Source organism: Ochotona curzoniae, unplaced genomic scaffold (genome assembly GCF_017591425.1).
Source record: "Ochotona curzoniae isolate NIBS_2020 unplaced genomic scaffold, NIBS_Ocur_1.0 contig_3432, whole genome shotgun sequence".
Lineage (NCBI taxonomy): Eukaryota > Metazoa > Chordata > Mammalia > Lagomorpha > Ochotonidae > Ochotona > Ochotona curzoniae.
Genome location: NW_024465859.1, coordinates 22,733,679 through 22,750,263, shown reverse-complemented (window position 1 = coordinate 22,750,263; position 16,585 = coordinate 22,733,679). Strand labels below are relative to the sequence as shown.

The 16,585-nt window shown below is 47.2% G+C and overlaps 1 protein-coding gene across 1 annotated transcript in view; it reads left to right on the top strand.

The window, feature by feature from the left end:
• The first annotated feature begins 630 nt into the window (after positions 1-630).
• Positions 631-16,585, top strand: part of CELF1 (CUGBP Elav-like family member 1) — an 86,999-nt gene continuing 71,044 nt past the window's right edge. Inside the window, exon 1 of the mRNA XM_040980238.1 lies at positions 631-754. The gene's annotated coding sequence lies outside the window, so the exon portion shown is untranslated. The remainder of the gene's footprint in view (positions 755-16,585) is intronic.

Below are 16,585 nucleotides of genomic sequence, written 5' to 3'. Positions count from 1 at the left end.
TTTTTTTTGCTAAGTGTCCAGCGCTGGTCAAGCACCCTCCTTCCTTCCTTCCTTCCTTCCTTCCTTCCTTCCTTCCTTCCTTCCTTCCTTCCTTCCTTCCCTCCCTCCCTCCTTCCCTCCTTCCTTCCTTCCTTCCTTCCTTCCTTCCTTCCTTCCTTCCTTCCTTCCTTCCTTCCTTCCTTCCTTCCTTCCTTCATTCATTCATTTCTTCATTCATCAGAGATCTTATTAGGCTCCCTATTCAGTGCCAAGCTGGAGTGCTTGCCCAACAGCCTCCTGCTCCAAAGCCTCCAAAGCTTCTGTGGGTGCGGCGCGCAGTCAACAACTTGATTCCCAGGTCAGGGTGACTCTTCCGAGGAGACAAAGAACACAAGGCGCCCCTCAGAGTTCCCTGGGGTGGGGTGGGGTCTGGTTGCAACGTCCGCGCCCCCAGGAGGGCTGGGGCGCTCAGGCCTCCCCCTGCCCCCGCCCCAGAGGGCGCTGGCGCGCCGGCGCTCGGCCCGCCCCTGCGCCGCGCTCCGCTCGGCCGCGGTGGTACGTTCCCGCTCACTCCTCCTCGGCCTCCCCCGCCCCGCCCAGTGGTAGGTGCCGGAAGTGCCGCCATTTTGGGGTGTTCTGCACTGGCGGCAGCGGCGGCGGCGGCGGGACGCGGAGGTTCCCCCGGGACTCGGCCTCAGCAGTGAGGCGAAGGCGGCGGCGGCTGCGGAGGCGCAAGCAGCAGCTGAGGCAGCGGCGGGCTCAGGTGCAGCCGCTGGTGAGTGGCGGCGGCGGGCTAACGGGTCGCGCGGGCAGGAGGGGAGGCGCCGCGGGGCGGGTCCGGTTCGGGCGGCTGCGGGTCACAGGGCCCTCCGGGCGCGGCCGCTCCCCGCTCCCTCAGGGCAGGGCTGCTGTCTCCTCCCCGCGCGTGTCGGGGATCCTCGGCTGCTCGGGGTTCCTTGGCCGGCGCGTGCCCCCTCCGGGCCCGGGCAGACCCGCCCTCCTCGTGGCCTTGCCGCCGGGTCTCCTCCTCCTCCTCCGTCAGTCGGCCGGTCTCCGAGGGCTGCGCTCCCCGTCCAGGGTGGGGTGCCTGCCGCTCCGTTGTCTTCTGCCCGCCTTCTTCCCGGCACATCCTCTGCCAGCCCACCCTGTCGCCCCACGTGTTAGCGGTGCCCACCCCTGTGGGCGCCCTCCGATCCCCGCCCTTGGAGGGGCCCGCCGGCGGGGTCCCCTCGGCTCCCTCGCCCCGGATCCGCCAGCGCCCGGGCTCGCCCTCCCCCACCCCCCGACATCAGGTGCTCACCCAGTCGTGGCCTAGCAGCTTGTGGGAGCGCTGTCTTTAGGTTTGGGTCCCGAGAGCTGGACGTTTGATTTTTTTTTTTTCTTGAAGACCGGGGCACCTGCTGTGGAGGAGCTGCTCCTACTCCCCTGCGGTGAGGGGGGAAGGTGGTGAGGTTGTGGTCAGAACCTGTTTGGGGGAAGATGGAATCTCATCCTCGGGATAGCAGAGTTAATAGTATCCGCGCGTGACCATGGGAGTTAAAAAAAAAAAAGGGCAATGTAACGATATTAAAGAGCCGAGAAATACTTTACAGCGGCCGCGGCGCGAAAGGTTACCAACACTTAGGGACTTGTTGGCATGCATTTCAGCTTGTCTGTCTCTGAAACTCTGTTCTCACCTCGTTCTTAAACGTTGTGTCTCCTAGTGTGCTAGCCAAGTTTCATTTGTTAGTGAACCCTGGGTAAGAATGAAGGCGTTTCTGTGAGTCTGTTCTGTGTTAGCCCGAGTCCAGCCGAGTTCACAGCAGCAGGCACCGACGGTCCATACAGTGATTTCCTGCTCATGCCGATGTTCCCATTCTCTGAGCTGGACTTGGGGAGTGTGGGATTTCCGATCGCGAGGTGGACGGGATGGAAGCGGTGATGGTGCTGAAGCAGAGGCAGCGTTGGCAGCTGTTGCTTTAACCAGGGAAGTTCCAGCTCCTTCCTCCTGACTCCAGCACCTGTTTCTGCTCTTGACCTTTGGCCAGAGCATAGATTTGTGTCCTCCAGCCATTCGTTTTTTGCCCCCTGCTTTTTCTCCGTTGTAGTATCTAGACTTAGGATTCGTGGTCTGGAAGAGATTCCTCCCCCACCCCCAAGTTTTCAGCCGAAGAAACCGAGTTAAGCGCCTTCCTGGCTGAAGATGAAACAGAAAGTGTTCTCGCCTCAGGTTTCCAGGCCATTGGCTGGTTTAAACAGGATCCCGAACAGCATGCACATGGCCCTGAAAGATGGGATGCAATGAAGGGACCCTAGGCGGTGTCCCTCGCCCAACCTGTTCCTGTTTGTTCTCTGCAAAATGGAGGCTGCTGGCCTCGTCCCACCCTGAGCTGGGTCAGCATCACCGCCAATGGAACATATGCAGGTGCCTGGGGCACAGTAAGGCACACGGGGAAGTTTGGAGCCAGAAAGATGAGTTTTTCTCAAGCTCCTGCTTGTTGTTCCTGTAACAAATTGATTATAAAAAATTTAGAAAAAGTTAGAGAAGGAAGAAAGCCATAGTGACTTTACAGAGTTCGTGTCTGCTCTTTTACATCCTTTCCGTATGCTTTAGAAATGCTTATTCTATTAAGTAGACTTAATGCTGGTCATGCTGATACATATATATAAAAGATTTATTTTGATTGGAAAGTCAGATATACAGAGAAGAGGAGAGACAGAGAAGAAAATCTTCCATCCACTGATGCACTCTCCAAGTGTCTGCAACAGCTAGAGCTGAGCCGATCTGAAGCCAGGAGCCTGAAACCTCCTCCTGGTTTCCCATGCAGGTGCAGGATCCCAAGGCTTTGGGCCATCTTTTATTCCTTTCCCAGGCCACAAGCAGGAAGCTGGATGGGAAGCAGGGCAGCCTGGATTAGAACCAGCTCCCAGATGGGATTCCAGCATGTGCAAGGTGAGAACTTTAGCTGCTAGGCCACCATGCTGGGCCCTTGAGATTTATATATATATATGTATATATGTGTGTGTGTGCGCGCGCGTGCGCGCACATACACACACACACACACACACATTTAATCATTTGAGTGGGGGAGAGATTTTTCCATCACTAGTGATACTATTTCTCAAATACTGGAAACAGCTAGGACTAGGCTAGGTCAAAGCCAGGAGCTTGGAACTTCATTTGGATTTCTCTCCCAGGTGGACTGCTCTTGTCCAAGCACTTCCAGTTTGCATCATCAGGGAGCCAAATGATAAACAGAGTAACTGGGACATCAACTGGCCTTCACTATGGGATACGCTGTCCCAAGCAGTGTTTTAACCAGCTGCCATGCCCGTCTTAGACAACCTGTTAAATGTAAATATAATGGTGTTAGGCATAGTTTGTTCTAACCACATTTTTGAATTTTAATTTTTAGCTTTATTTATTTATTTGAAAAGGACAGTGACAGCAAGAGGGAGGGCGTGTGTGAGAGAGATAGCTTATCTTCCTTCTTTGCAGATTTACATACCAGTACCTGCAGCCACCATCTTGGTCTCCCACGTGGGGGGCAGGAGCCCAGAGGAGGGTCTCAGGCCCTTATCTGCTGCCTCCCAGGGCCCCCGCAGAGATTTACAAGCTGGATCTGAAGTGCACAGTAGCTGGAACTTGAAACTGGCACTCAGGTGAGATGTAGGTGGGGTGCACCAGCCTGCTGTGACAGCGTGCCCTCAGCAGCCACGGTTGAGGTGGCTCTCACCAGGTCAGCCAGCAGCTGTCCCAGCTGGGGCAGAGACGTCTCGTGTGGAAACATGCAGGGCTGGAAAGGGAAGTGGCAGTGACAGGCTGCGTGTTGCATGCTTGTCTATTCAGTGAATTTGTTGTTAGTAAAGATTTGGACTCCACGGCTACATTAGAGTTTAAGCTTCAATTCCATTCCCCATGCCATGACCATCACAGGTTCATTTCTCTTGGAGGGTGGACCTGCCAAGCATGTAGGGGTGTTCAGAGGGGCGGGGGACTGCCTCTTAAAAGCTTGGGTGAAGTTGGAAGAGGTGAGAGCTCAAGGCTTTGGACGCACTCAGCAGTTTGTTGTTTTCAGTGACAACTTTTTACATTTACATTTTCTCTGCCTTTTTTTTAAAGATTTATTTTATTTATTTTTATTACAAAGTCAGATATACAAAGAGGAGGAGAGACAGAGAGGAAGATCTTCCGTTCTACGATTCACTCCCCAAGTGAGCGCAACGGCCTGTGCTGCATTGATCCCAAGCCAGGAGCCAGGAACTTCCTCCAGGTCTTCCACCCGGGTGCAGGGTCCCAAGGCTTTGGGCCGTCCTCGACTGCTTTCCCAGGCCACAAGCTGGGAGCTGGATGGGAAGCAGGGCCGCCAGGATTAGAACTGGCGACCACATGGGATCCTGGTACATTGAAGGCGAGGACTTTAGCCACTAGGCCACCACGCCAGGCCAAACTCTGCTTTTATTTAAACATTTACTGAGGTAATAGCACAACATAGATGGTTCACTTACTTAAGGTTGTGAATTAGTATTGTTACAATAATTTCACAAATTGTGATTATGGCAATATGAAGTTTGTCATTTTAAACTTTTTATTTTTTAAAGATTTATTTATTCTTCTTGGTTTGAAAGGAAGTGTTAGAGAGATCATATAGCACACAAGTGTAGGATGTGTGGAGGACTCCAGGAACCACCCGAGTCCCCTTTGCGTGCAACAGCCTGGGTTTTTTTTTCTCAAGCCATCCAATTAGTGGACTATGTTCTGGTTAATGTGCAGTGCTATCATCCCATCAACTGAAGTTCAGAGCACACCTTAAGCCAATCAGCTAGCAGGTATGTTTATAGGAGCAGGTTACTACGGTTAGCTATGCTTGAAACTTAGAGAACCAAAATGGAGTCACATCTGCCCACTGCTTTGGGGTGCTATCACCCAGCTGCACCCTGACATGGTGAGAGAGAGCACTAATGAAAGGGCGTTTTCATCTGCTGCTTCACTCCGTAAGTGGCCTGGGCCAGGTCCAAGCCAGGAGACTGGTGCTTCCCCAGGGTCTCCCTTGTTGTGGCAGGACCGGCGATTGGGCTTCCTTCCATTGCTTTTCCTGGTTCATTAGCTGGAAGTAGGATCAGAAGTGGAGCAGCTGGGAGTCCAGCTGATGGCCATGTGTGACGGTAGCATAGCAGGTGGAGGCTCAGCATGCTGTGCCACAATTCTGGTCCCCGTATTGACCTTTTTGTATTAGGAATTTTAAAGATTTGTATTTACTTGAAAAAGTCACAGAAGTGGAGAAAGAAATTTTAATCCACTGGTTTACTGCCCCAATGGCCACAACAGCCAGGGCTAGGCAGTGCTGAAGCCAGAGCCTGGAACTTTTTCAAGTGTGTGTTGTGTGTAACAGGGGCCCAAACATTTGGGCCGTCCTCCACTGCTCTTGCTGGGCCGTGAGTGATGAGATGTGAAACAATTGGCAGATATAGGGAATGCCAGCATTGCCGGAGGGGGCCTTACCCTCGGTGCTTCTATGCCTCAACACTGGCTGCTGGCTCCCGTATTTGCCAGTTTTTGTTGTGGTTTGAAAAAAAAAATTATCATCCTAATGATTTTGAAGTGTACAATTCTGTTGTAGTAGTAAATGTATTTACATTGTCAGGAAACACATCTCCAGTTTATTATTATTATGTATTTTTTTTCCCCAGTTTTCTTTTTTTAAGATTTGTTTGAGAGCCTGGCACAGTAGCCTCGTGGCTAAAGTTCTCACTTTGCAACCGCCAGGATCTCATAGAGATGGTGGTTCTAATCTCAATTGTCCTACTTTCCATCCAGCTCTCTGCTTGTGGTCTGGGAAAGCAGTGGAGTACAGGCAAAAGCCTTGGGACGCTGCACCCATTTTGAGACCTGGAAGAGGCTCCTGGCTTTGGATCGGCCCGGGTCCAGCTGTTCGGCCCATTTGGGGAGTGAACCAGAGGAAGATCTGCTGGTTCCCTCCCCAGATGGCTGCAGCAGCCGGAGCTGCACCCATCCAAAGCCAGGGGGCAAGAGGTTGAGAATTGGTCCTAGAAACTATACCCTTTAAAGGGAGTTGGACCAAGTAATGCAATGATGTAGGTAAAGGCTAAACACATTATGCTGCAATGCGATCTCAAATCCCAAACTATCTTAGGTGCTGTACCAGAAGCCCACCCACAGCACTGGTTGCTGAGGCTCTGCCACGTGGGACACCTGCTTCCTGTGTCCCACATGGGACACCTCCAGGCAGCTTCAGTGCCTGCTCTTGTTCCCACACAGCTTCCTCTAGGAAGACAGCATGTGACAGCTCAAATACCTGAAACCCTGCCCTGGGGGCGAGGGGGTGACCCAGAAGGAGTTGTATCCTCCTGACTGGGAAATATTTGGGGAGTGAACCAGATGGAAGATCCACCCTAACCCCGGCCCCTGGTTGCCCCTGTGTGTTGCCTTTTAAAAACAAGTAAATAAAAATTGCCCCTACCCAGTATTTTTCTTTTTGTGATTGATTTATTTTACTTAGGATACTGTCCTCGAGGGTTCATTCATGGTGTGGCGTGTGGCGTGTGGCAGTAATTCTTTCCTGCTTAAGGCTGAGTATACGTGTGTGTATGCATGTGTTAGCCACTGCATGCGTTGATGAACACTTGGATTACTTCTGCTGCTTGGCTGTTGTGAATGTGAGTGTATAAACACCTGTTTGAGACCTTGCATTCTATTTTGGGTATATATACTTCAGAATGGGTTGTTGGATCATGTAATTATACCTTAAGTTTTCTGAGGAACTCTGTATTGTTTTCCAAAAATTTGATTGCATTTACAGCCTTAATCAGTGGTGTTCAAGAGCTCCATCCTTAAGCAGTGGGCCGTCCTCTACTGCTTTTCCAGGTCACAAGCAGGGAGCTTGAAGGGAGCAGCTAGAGCATGAACCGTCACTTAAAGGGTTTTTTTGGGGGAGAGGAGGGGGAAGAGAAATCTTTTTGTTTTGCTGGCTCACTCATGAAATTCCTGTAATAGTCGGTGCTAGGCCAGGCCAAAGCTAGGGACTCCATCCATGTCTCCCACATGGATGGCAGAGACACAGTACTCGGGCCTTTGTTGATTTGCATTAGCAGGAATCTGCATTGGAAATGGAGTCAGAGCTGGAGCCCAGGCTTTTGTGTGTCCCTAGTGGTCCTAACCCTCCTGGAGTCTCAGCCACCCGATACTTCTGATCTGCTTTCCTCCTAATGTATCCTGAGTGCACGTGGGAAACCTAGATGAGGTTGTATGCTCCAGGCCTCAACCTGACTCAGACCTGGATACTGTGGGCACTTAGGGAGTGAGATAACAGAGAGTGATATTTTCTTGGTGTGTGTCTTTCTGTCTCACACTTGCCTTTCAAGTAGATGAGAATAAATGAACATTAATAAAAATTTTAAATGATGACATTAACTGAAATCACAGCTTATGGCATCAGCCTGAATATCAGATCATGAAATTATAGTCTTTTGAATGTGCAGCAGTTTCATAATGTGTTGTATTTTGGAAAAGTTTTAAATGAGAACAAGAGTTGTAAAATTTCTTGCTTTGCTTTATAACTGTAATATATGTGTGGATTTTGTTAGAGTTTAGGTGTTCTATATTTTATGCAGCTAATTTTTAAAAAGATTATTTTGAATGGAAAGGCAGATTTATAGGGAGAAAGAGAGACACAAAGATCTTCAATCTGCTGGTTCACTGCCCAAAGTGGCTGTAATGGCTAGGGATGAGCCCATCTGAAGCCAGGACTCAGGAACTTCTTCCAGATCTCCCACATGGGTGTGTAAGGGCCCAAGGCTTTGGGGTTGTCCTCTGCTGTTTTCCCAGACCACAAGCAGGGAGCTGTATGGGAAGAGGAGCAGCTGGCCACAAACTTATATTTTGTGGGCTAATGGTACTTGAGGGTGGAAGATTAACCTGTTAAACCATTGCACCAGCCCGCATATGCAGATACATTTATAAGCCTGATGTTAGAATAACTAGCACCCTCAGGGTAAGAGCACTTTGAAGATAGTCATAGGACTCCCGGTTGTATGAACAAAATCAGGGGCTTTGGCTTGCCAGCAGTCCCTGAGATCGCCGAGGGTAGGCAGTCGGTGGTCTTCGGCCTCAAGAACCACTGGCGACAAGCTGGTGAGGAATGTCTGCTTTATTAAGCACAGGTTAGAGGTTTTAAAGGGTAAGGAAGGGGAGGGCAAGAGGGAGCCTTCTAGCAGACCCTACACCCACCAAAGACACTGCAATTGGCTGTATGACACTTCCCTGGATCTTCCAGTCATGTCAAAGGTCATGTTCCAGGTGTACTCCCCTTGGCCTTGTAGCCATGTTGGAGGTGGCACTCCTTGTGTAGGCCTGAAAACTGTGTCTCAGGCTTGGGGAGGGTTAGGCTTCAGCCACATGCTCCAGGCAGCAGGGCGGAGCTGGAGGAGTCCCTCACCGAGCCTGTCTGCAGTGTCCTTGAGTTTCTTGCAAGGCCTCAAGATCAGCTTCTACCAAGAGATTCTGGCTGACCTTGATCCTATCTGTTTTTTATTTCTTTGCTTGTTGGACTAGACTCCCACTCCATTTTCTTCCTCCTGGGTTGTATAGGAAGCTTCATGATAATCCTGGTGCTTGGGAAATTTTCTTCAGTCACCACATTGTCCCAGCTCCTGCAGCTCTTGTAGTCCGGAACAGATAGGACTCTATTGTAGCTTTAGGGAGGATATGCATAACTTCTGGCAAACAATAGGAACCATACTCTTGTTTCAAAGTATCTGATTCTTGATTATTTTTCATAATAGAATTATTGTAGAAGTCTAGGTATTTCAGAAATACCGTTTGAAATAGGAATGAACTTGATGGGAACCTTTCTGATTGGAGAAAGTCCAGGACACTGATGTTGATTGCTATTAACATAATCCTGTATTTACTTGCACACGTCTCAGAATGTTATGATACACCGGAATGGTTAAGAGGCAAATAAAATAGAAACAGAAAAATGCTAATAAAAATTTGGAACATAATCGCATAATTGAGAGTGAATTCTTTGGGGAATACTTAAATGGAAGCTTGTGGTTTCCAATAATGTTGTGTTTGAATGGTGTTAATAAGCACAGCCTGAGATGATTGCTGTGGCAGTGAGCTTAAAAATTGATACCACCTAGGATCGGTGTTGGAGTGTAGCAGCTAAACTTCTGCCTGTGGCCTGTGACATGGCAGCATCCCTTATGGAGTCCCAGCTCCTGCACTTAAATTTTTTTTTTTAATTTTTGATGATATTTACGTAGTTGAGAAGGATAAACGCACAGGTCCACCACTGATTAGGCCGGGAAGGGTGGAGAAATAGGGAAAGTGGATGAGACAGTTTTGTTTCCAATTTTCTTTCCCTGCTTCCTGTATCTGCAGAAGTGGGATGATAAGGGGAGAGGCTGTACCCAGCATCCTAACTGCATCAGTACTTGGGGAGGTTATATGGTTGCTGCATGTCAGCCCAGGGTCCCCTATATGTGGCTGTTCGACTTCTGATCCAGCTCCCTCTGATATACCTGGGAAAGTAACAGAGGATGTCCCAGGTGTCTTGGTCCCTGCACACACAGGGAGACCTGGAAGAAGCTCCAGCCTCATCTCTGTCCATTGTGGCCATTTGGGGAGTGAACTAGTGGGTAGAAGATTCTGTTTCTCTCTGTTTCTTCTTTCTTTTTAACTCTGCCTTTCCAACAAAATATAAATAAATTAAAAAAATTGGTTACCACCACTGTGTGACCTTAACATTTCTGAGCTTGTTTTTTTTTAGCCTTAAAATGGTATTGTGAGCATTAAAGTAACTTAGGCTAGGTACCAAATAGTTCATGGAATAGTTATTGATAATGCTTCCTTTTTCTGTCTGTGAAAATGAGCATAATACGTACCATGAGTAGATAATGCAGTTCAGCCAAACAATATGGTGCTTATGTATATAGGCAATAACTTGGTTAAATCAGTGTTTTCTATGTTTCTGTTTTTGGGTAGGTTTTATTTTGGGTTTTTCTGTCTGTCATGGCTTAAGGGATGGTTTTCTAAAATCAAGCTCAAACATCTGAAATGTTTTTTCCTAAATAGGGCAGTATTGAATTGCTTAGCTCATTACTGCTTGTGAAATAGTTGGGTAATACGATTTTCTAAATTCATTTATCTTCCTTGTCTATACTTCTTTGATCTGTTGAAAGGAGGCTTCTGTGTTCATAGAAAATTGAAAAATTCACTGATTTACTGAGTTGCTAAAGTTGCTTTAAAAAAAGCTGTTTGTTTTGTTTTTTTTTTTTTGATGGTCAAAAGCCAAAGTTTATTAGGGGCATCAGATTTTATATTCTGAAAGTCCGTATGGGGTAGGGGAGGAACTATTGAGCTCATAAACAAAACCATCACTCTAGATTGGAATTCCTTTTGTCTTGTATATCGCGCTAGGTGTTCTCATTTACATGCTGTTTACTCAACCCGTAGGAACTGTCTCTCAACAGGTATACAAAAGGTAGCCATTTGGTTGTTTTCATGCAAATACTGCCCAATGAACTGCAATCCTGTGCTGCTGACCTTCCAGGGACACAATGTCCTCTTACAAATCCCCCTTCTGTGTTTTATAAAATTATGCCTGAAAGCTGTAGTTGGGGGAACATGTCCTTGGAAGGGCAGAAGCATGGGGAGAAATATTACATATCATAAAAAGATGACTCCACCAGGGACCACACACCCTAACTGCCTATCATCCCATCTAGCTCCTCAACATCCTTTTTCCCAGGAGAATGAACCCTGGCTGCTGTCAGGAATATGGGCGACGACCGCTCTGACTTCTTCATGCTGAGAGGGGACTGAGAGAGGGAGCCACAGCAGTGGCTTTTTTTTTTTTTTAAGATTTATTTTTTATTGCAAAGTCAGATATACAAAGAGGAGGAGAGACAGGAAGATTTTCTATCCTCTGATTTACTCCCCAAGTGGCTGCAATGGCCAGGAGCCAGGAACTTCCTCCAGGTCTCCCACGTGGGTACAGGGTTCCAAGGCTTTGGGCCGTCCTCAACTGCTTTCCCAGGCCACAAGCAGGGATCTGGATGGGAAGTGGAGTTGCCGGGATAGGTCCGGCGCCCATATGGGTTTCTGGTGTGTTCAAGGCAAGGACTTTAGCTGCTAGGCCACCATGCTGGGCCCAAAACACCTGTTTTCTTAGTAAGTGTTATTGGGTTACTATAGGTAGGAGTAGGAGGAAGGAAGATTGTATCATTTAGAGTAGAAGTGAAGGTGAAAATTTAATAACTGCTTTATGAACTGTATTGTGCCAAGAATCCTTACGTGTACCTCATTTTTGTTAAAGACTGTTTTCTTTCTGATTTATTTGTTTTTATTGGAAAGGTGGATTGGATTTATAGAGAGAAGAAGAAGCAGTGGAAGGTGTTCCATTTGGTTCACTTCCCAAATGGCCAAGACAGCCAAAGCTGAGCTGATCTGAAGCTAGGAGCCAGGAGTTTCTTCTGTTTCCCACGCGGGTGCAGGGTCCCAAGGCTTTAGGCCATCCTGTGCTGCTTTTCCAGCCACAAGCAGGGAGCTGGATGGGAAGTGGAGCAACCCGATATTAACAGTGCCCATATGGGATCCTGACACTTGCACGGTGAATATTTAACCGTTGAGCCATCCCTCTGGGCCCAAGATCATTTTTAAAATGATTTTGTTACTATTTTTCTTTGTTGCTACAACTTGGTCCTTTTTGTAAAAATGACTATTGGAATCTTCTTAAAGTAGGTGTGCCATTATGGAAGTAATCAACAGAACTGTTGTGAAATATTTTTTTCTAAATTTCTAGTGTGATGTGGAAGCTGTCAGTATGTATATGTTTATTCTAAACTGAATTGAGTTCCCCATTTGTAAAGTGTTTCAGGAATATCCTGAGTTCATCATATCTCATTCCCCATGTTTTCCACTAAGGAACTCTGGCAAAGTCCTTCTAAAATTTTTATTACAAGCTAGAAGGATAAATGCTAAACATTTTTGTTTCCTGGGGAGCAGAATATTAGTGATTGTAAATTTTTGTGTTTTTAATTGAAAGGCTGGGAGGGGAGAGAGATGCCTCACATGTGCTGGTTCATGCCCCAGATGTCCACAACAGCTGCGGCTGGGCCGAGCTGAAGGTAGGAGCCCGGAACTGGTCCAGGCCTCCCTTGGGTGTGGGCTTAGTCATTAAAAGTTATGGGCTCAGTGCAATCGCTCAGTTAGCGGATCCTGTGCCAGAATCGCATATGGGCGCTGATTTGTGTCTCAGCGGCCCCACTTTCCATCCAGTTCCCTGCTGTTGGCCTGAGAAAGCAGTAGATGATGGCCCAAAGCCATGGGACCCTGCATCCGTGTAGGAGACCCAGAAGAAGCTCCTGGCTTCTGGCTGCAGAATAGCTCAGCTCTAAACATTGCAGCCACTTGTGGAGTAAACCAGCAGATGGAAGATCTTTCCATCTCTCTTTCTAGCTCACATGTCTTTGTTTTGTTTTGTTTGTTTTTTAGATTTATTTATTTTTATTGGGAAGTCAAATATAAAGAGGGGAGAAGAGAGAGAGGAAGATCTTCTGTCTGATGATTCACTCCCCAAGTGACCACAGTGGCTAGTGCTGCACTAATGCAAAGCCAAAGCTTGGACCTCGGAGCTCCTTCTGGGTCTGCCATGTGGGTGCAGGATCCCAAGGCTTTGGGCTGTCCTCAGTAAGCAGGCAGCAGCTGGGAAGCGGGGCTGGCTGCCAGGTTTAGAACTGGCATCCATATGGAATTCCAGTGCTTTCAAGACGAGGATTTGAGCCACTAGGCTACCGCACCAGGTCCTCTAGCTCACTTTTCTTGTAACTCTGTCTTTCAAATAAAAATAAATCTTAAAAAAAAAAAAAAAAAGAAACAAACTCCACTGAGAAAACAGCAGTGGGTGGCTTAAGGCCTGGGGCCTTTGCAGCCACATAGGAGATTTCAAAGAAGCACCTGGCTTTGGGCTACCCCAGTCCTGGCCATTGTAACCATTTTGGGAGTGAACCAACAGGTGAAGGATTTCTGTCTCTTTCTCTTTGTAACTGACTTTAAAGTAAAAATAAATTATATCTTCTTATTCTATTGAAGCTTTTATTCTTGAGGGGGAGGTATTTGAATAACATTTTGTTCCTGGTGCTCTTTCATTTTGTAGTTAATTTTTAATTAATTTCATTTTAAAACCACACTGCCTTTTTTTTAAATAAGGATTTACTTATTTTTATCGCAAAATCAGATATACAGAGAGGAGGAGAGACAGAGAGGAAGATCTTCCCTGCATTGATTTACTCCCCAAGTAAGTGCAATGGCCAGTGCTGCACTTTCCCAAGCCAGGAGCCAGGAGCCAGGAGCCTCCTCCAGGTCTCCCACATGGGTGCAGGGTCCCAAGGTTTTGGACTGTCCTTGACTGCTTTCCCAGGCCACAAGCAGGGATCTGGATGGGAAGTGGAGCTGCTGGGATTAGAACTAGCACTCATGTTGGATCCAGGCGTTCAAGGCGAGGACTTTAGCCCCTAGCCTACTGCCCTGGACCCATTTAGTATGTATTCTTATTTGAAAGGTTAAATTAGAGAGGAGAGGCAGAGAGATCTTAATTCGAAGATTCACTCCCCAAATGGCCAGAATGATGAATCCTCAGCTGATCTAAAGTCAGGAGTGAGGAGCTTCCTCCAGGATGCCCTCTTGGATTTGATGCATGCTACAACCCCTCCCAGGTCTTAAGCAGGCAGTTGCATCAGAAATGGAGCAGCTGGTACTCAGCTGGCATTCATTAGAGATGCTGTCGCCACAGGCTGAGGATTAGCCTCTTAGGTCACCAAGCCAGCCCCCCTCAATTAATTTCTGTTCACGTAACGTTGCTACTTTTTAGTGGAAGATCTGGATTAAAACCCATCAGCACTTCTTCTTTGTTCTTTTCTGAAACAAGCTCTTGCCGAGATTGTGGAATGCAGTGCTTGGTAATGATGTGGGTAACTGAGAGTTGGCTGTGAGTAGCCAGTATCATTTGGACATGCTAGGTTTTTGCTGGTCCTGGGTTGGTGCAGTAGCAGGTAACTGCTTGTAGCTCTGTGTGTGAGTGCCGTTGTGCTCTGCTCCAGTGCCTTTCTGCTTGGTGAATTCTGCCTGGTTGTTCTGCTGCTAACTTAGCAGGTCACGTTGGTTAGTTTAGCAGAGACACCTGTGCTGTATCTTGGCTGCCTGTCTGATTCTGAGTGTTGGAGCAGTAGTGTTGTGGGGACCAGGCAGTGAGGGAAGCCAAGCTGGTAGTTGAAGATGCCTTATTATTTGATAATTGTTAGATGGTGCTTACTGCATGATGATATAGTACTGCTTTGTGGTCATGTAGTTGTTTTAAGCCTCATAAAGTAGGCTTTCATAGGAATATTTCACTGAAGTTTCTTTTGTGCTAAGAGACTATTTCTTATGGAAGTTTCTTTTTTTTGAAAAAAGGTTCTCTCTTTTTTTTCTTTTTTTAAAGATTTATTTATTTATTGGAAAGTCAGATATACAGAGAGGAAGATCTTCCGTCCAATGATTCACTCCCCAAGTGAGCGCAACGGCCAATGCTATGCCATTCTGGAGCCAGGATCCAGGAACTTCTTCCTAGTATCCCACATGGGTGCAGGGTCCCAAGGCTTTGGGCCGTCCTCAGCTGCTTTCCCAGGCCACAAGCAGGGATCTGGATGGAAAGTGGAGCTGCCGGGATGAGAACTGGTGCCCATATGGGATCCTGGGGCGTTCAAGGCAAGGACTTTAGCCCCTAGGCCACGCTGCCGGGCCCATAGAAGTTTCTTAATGATGGGAGGGCAGCAGCATTGTTGTGTTCGGGGGTGTTATTCAGTTCTTCCTGCTCATTCCTGGTTTTGTTCAGTGCATAGTTAGCTTTTCTTTTTAAATATAGTTTGGGGACTGGGTTTTTTTTTTTTTTTAAGATTTATTTATTTTTATTATGAAGTCAGATATACAGAGAGGAAGAGAGACAGAAATATCTTCCATCTGATGATTCACTCCGCAAGTGACTGCAATGGCTGGAGCTGAGCCAATCCAAAGCCAGGAGCCAGGAACTTCTTCTGGGTCTCCCAAGCAGGTGCAGGGTCCCAAAGCTTTGGGAATCTTCAACTGCTTCCCCAGGTCACAAGCAGGGAGCTGGATGGGAAGTAGGGCCACTGGGATTAGAACCACTGCCCATTTTGGATCCTGGCGTGTTCAAGGCGAGGACTTCAGCCGCTACGCTATCACGCAGGGTCGCAGAGTTAGCTTTTCTTATGACACTCTCCTGTCTCATTCCGGCACCAAATTATATCATAGAAGTTTGTACTTTTTCCCCCCATTCAGGAATTTTCTGTGGTTTTTGAAGCTGCAAACTGCTGTATTCATGAATTACATATTGTTTTGGAGAGGTGATAACAGGAGCTTTCATGCACATGCTAGTGTACAGCCATGTTCAGGCCCGTACTGTAAGAGCAATAGTAGATGGCCTGTGTAGATGGGATTAAATGGATGTACGCAGAAAGCAGCAGTGGAGACGTGAGCATGACCATCCACAAGCAAAATCCAGTTGCAGATGCGCAGGTACTTTCCAGGTGTGCTTCTTGTTTGGGGTACCTTGAGATGTTCTAGTATCCTTTTTGCTGAATTCCAGTTTGTGCTTAAGCTTATTTGAAGGAAGTTTATGGGTCCAATGCGGTGGCCTAACGGCTACATTCCTCCTTGAACGCGCCAAGATCCCATATGGGCGCTGGTTCTAATCTCAGCAGCTCCAGTTCCCTGCCTGTGGCCTGGGAAAGCAGTTGAGGATAGTCCAAAGTCTTCGGACCCTGCACCCACGTGGTATGCCCAAAAGAGGTTCCTGGTTTCAGTCAGCTCGGCTGTGGCAGTTGAGGAATGAATCAGTGGGTGGAACATCTTTCTCTATGTATCTCCAACTCTCTCTGTAAATCTGACTTTCCAGTAAAAATAAATAAATTTTTAAAAAAGTTTGCTTTTTTGATGACCTGGTGTTGTGACATAGTGAGGCAAGCCACCACTTTTGTCGCTGGCATCCCATGTTGGAATGTTGACTTTAGTCCCAACTGGTCTGCCTTCAGTCAGCTCCCCTGCTTATGTACCTGGGAGGCAATGGGAGATGGCCCAGATGAGTTCCTGACTTGGCCTGGCCAGCCCTAGCCATTGAAGCCATCTGGGGACTGAGCCAGCCGATTAAAGATTGATGCTCTGTATATTACACTGCCTTTTAAATAAATAATAATAAATCTTAAAAAGAGTTTAGTAATCAATGTTTTATCTTAGTGATTTATATTTAAATTTTTAAAATTTTTATTATTTGATGTCAAGTAAAGGTTTTACATATGAGCACAGGGATACTTAAGTTTTCCTCCAGATATTCTTCTAGTCTCAAATGATTGTGGGTTAGGCCAGGGTAGCTGAAGGTTTGTGTTCGTCACTATGGAAGCAAGTGCTGTTCATTTATCTAGTGTAGCCTTGCTTAGGGCTGAGCAAGGCCTGTAGAAAGACTGTGCTCTCTTCCAGGGAGCTTACAGTGTAGAAAAATATTTCTTTTACGAACTGACTGCTCCACTTTGAACAGACCAGATCTGCAGA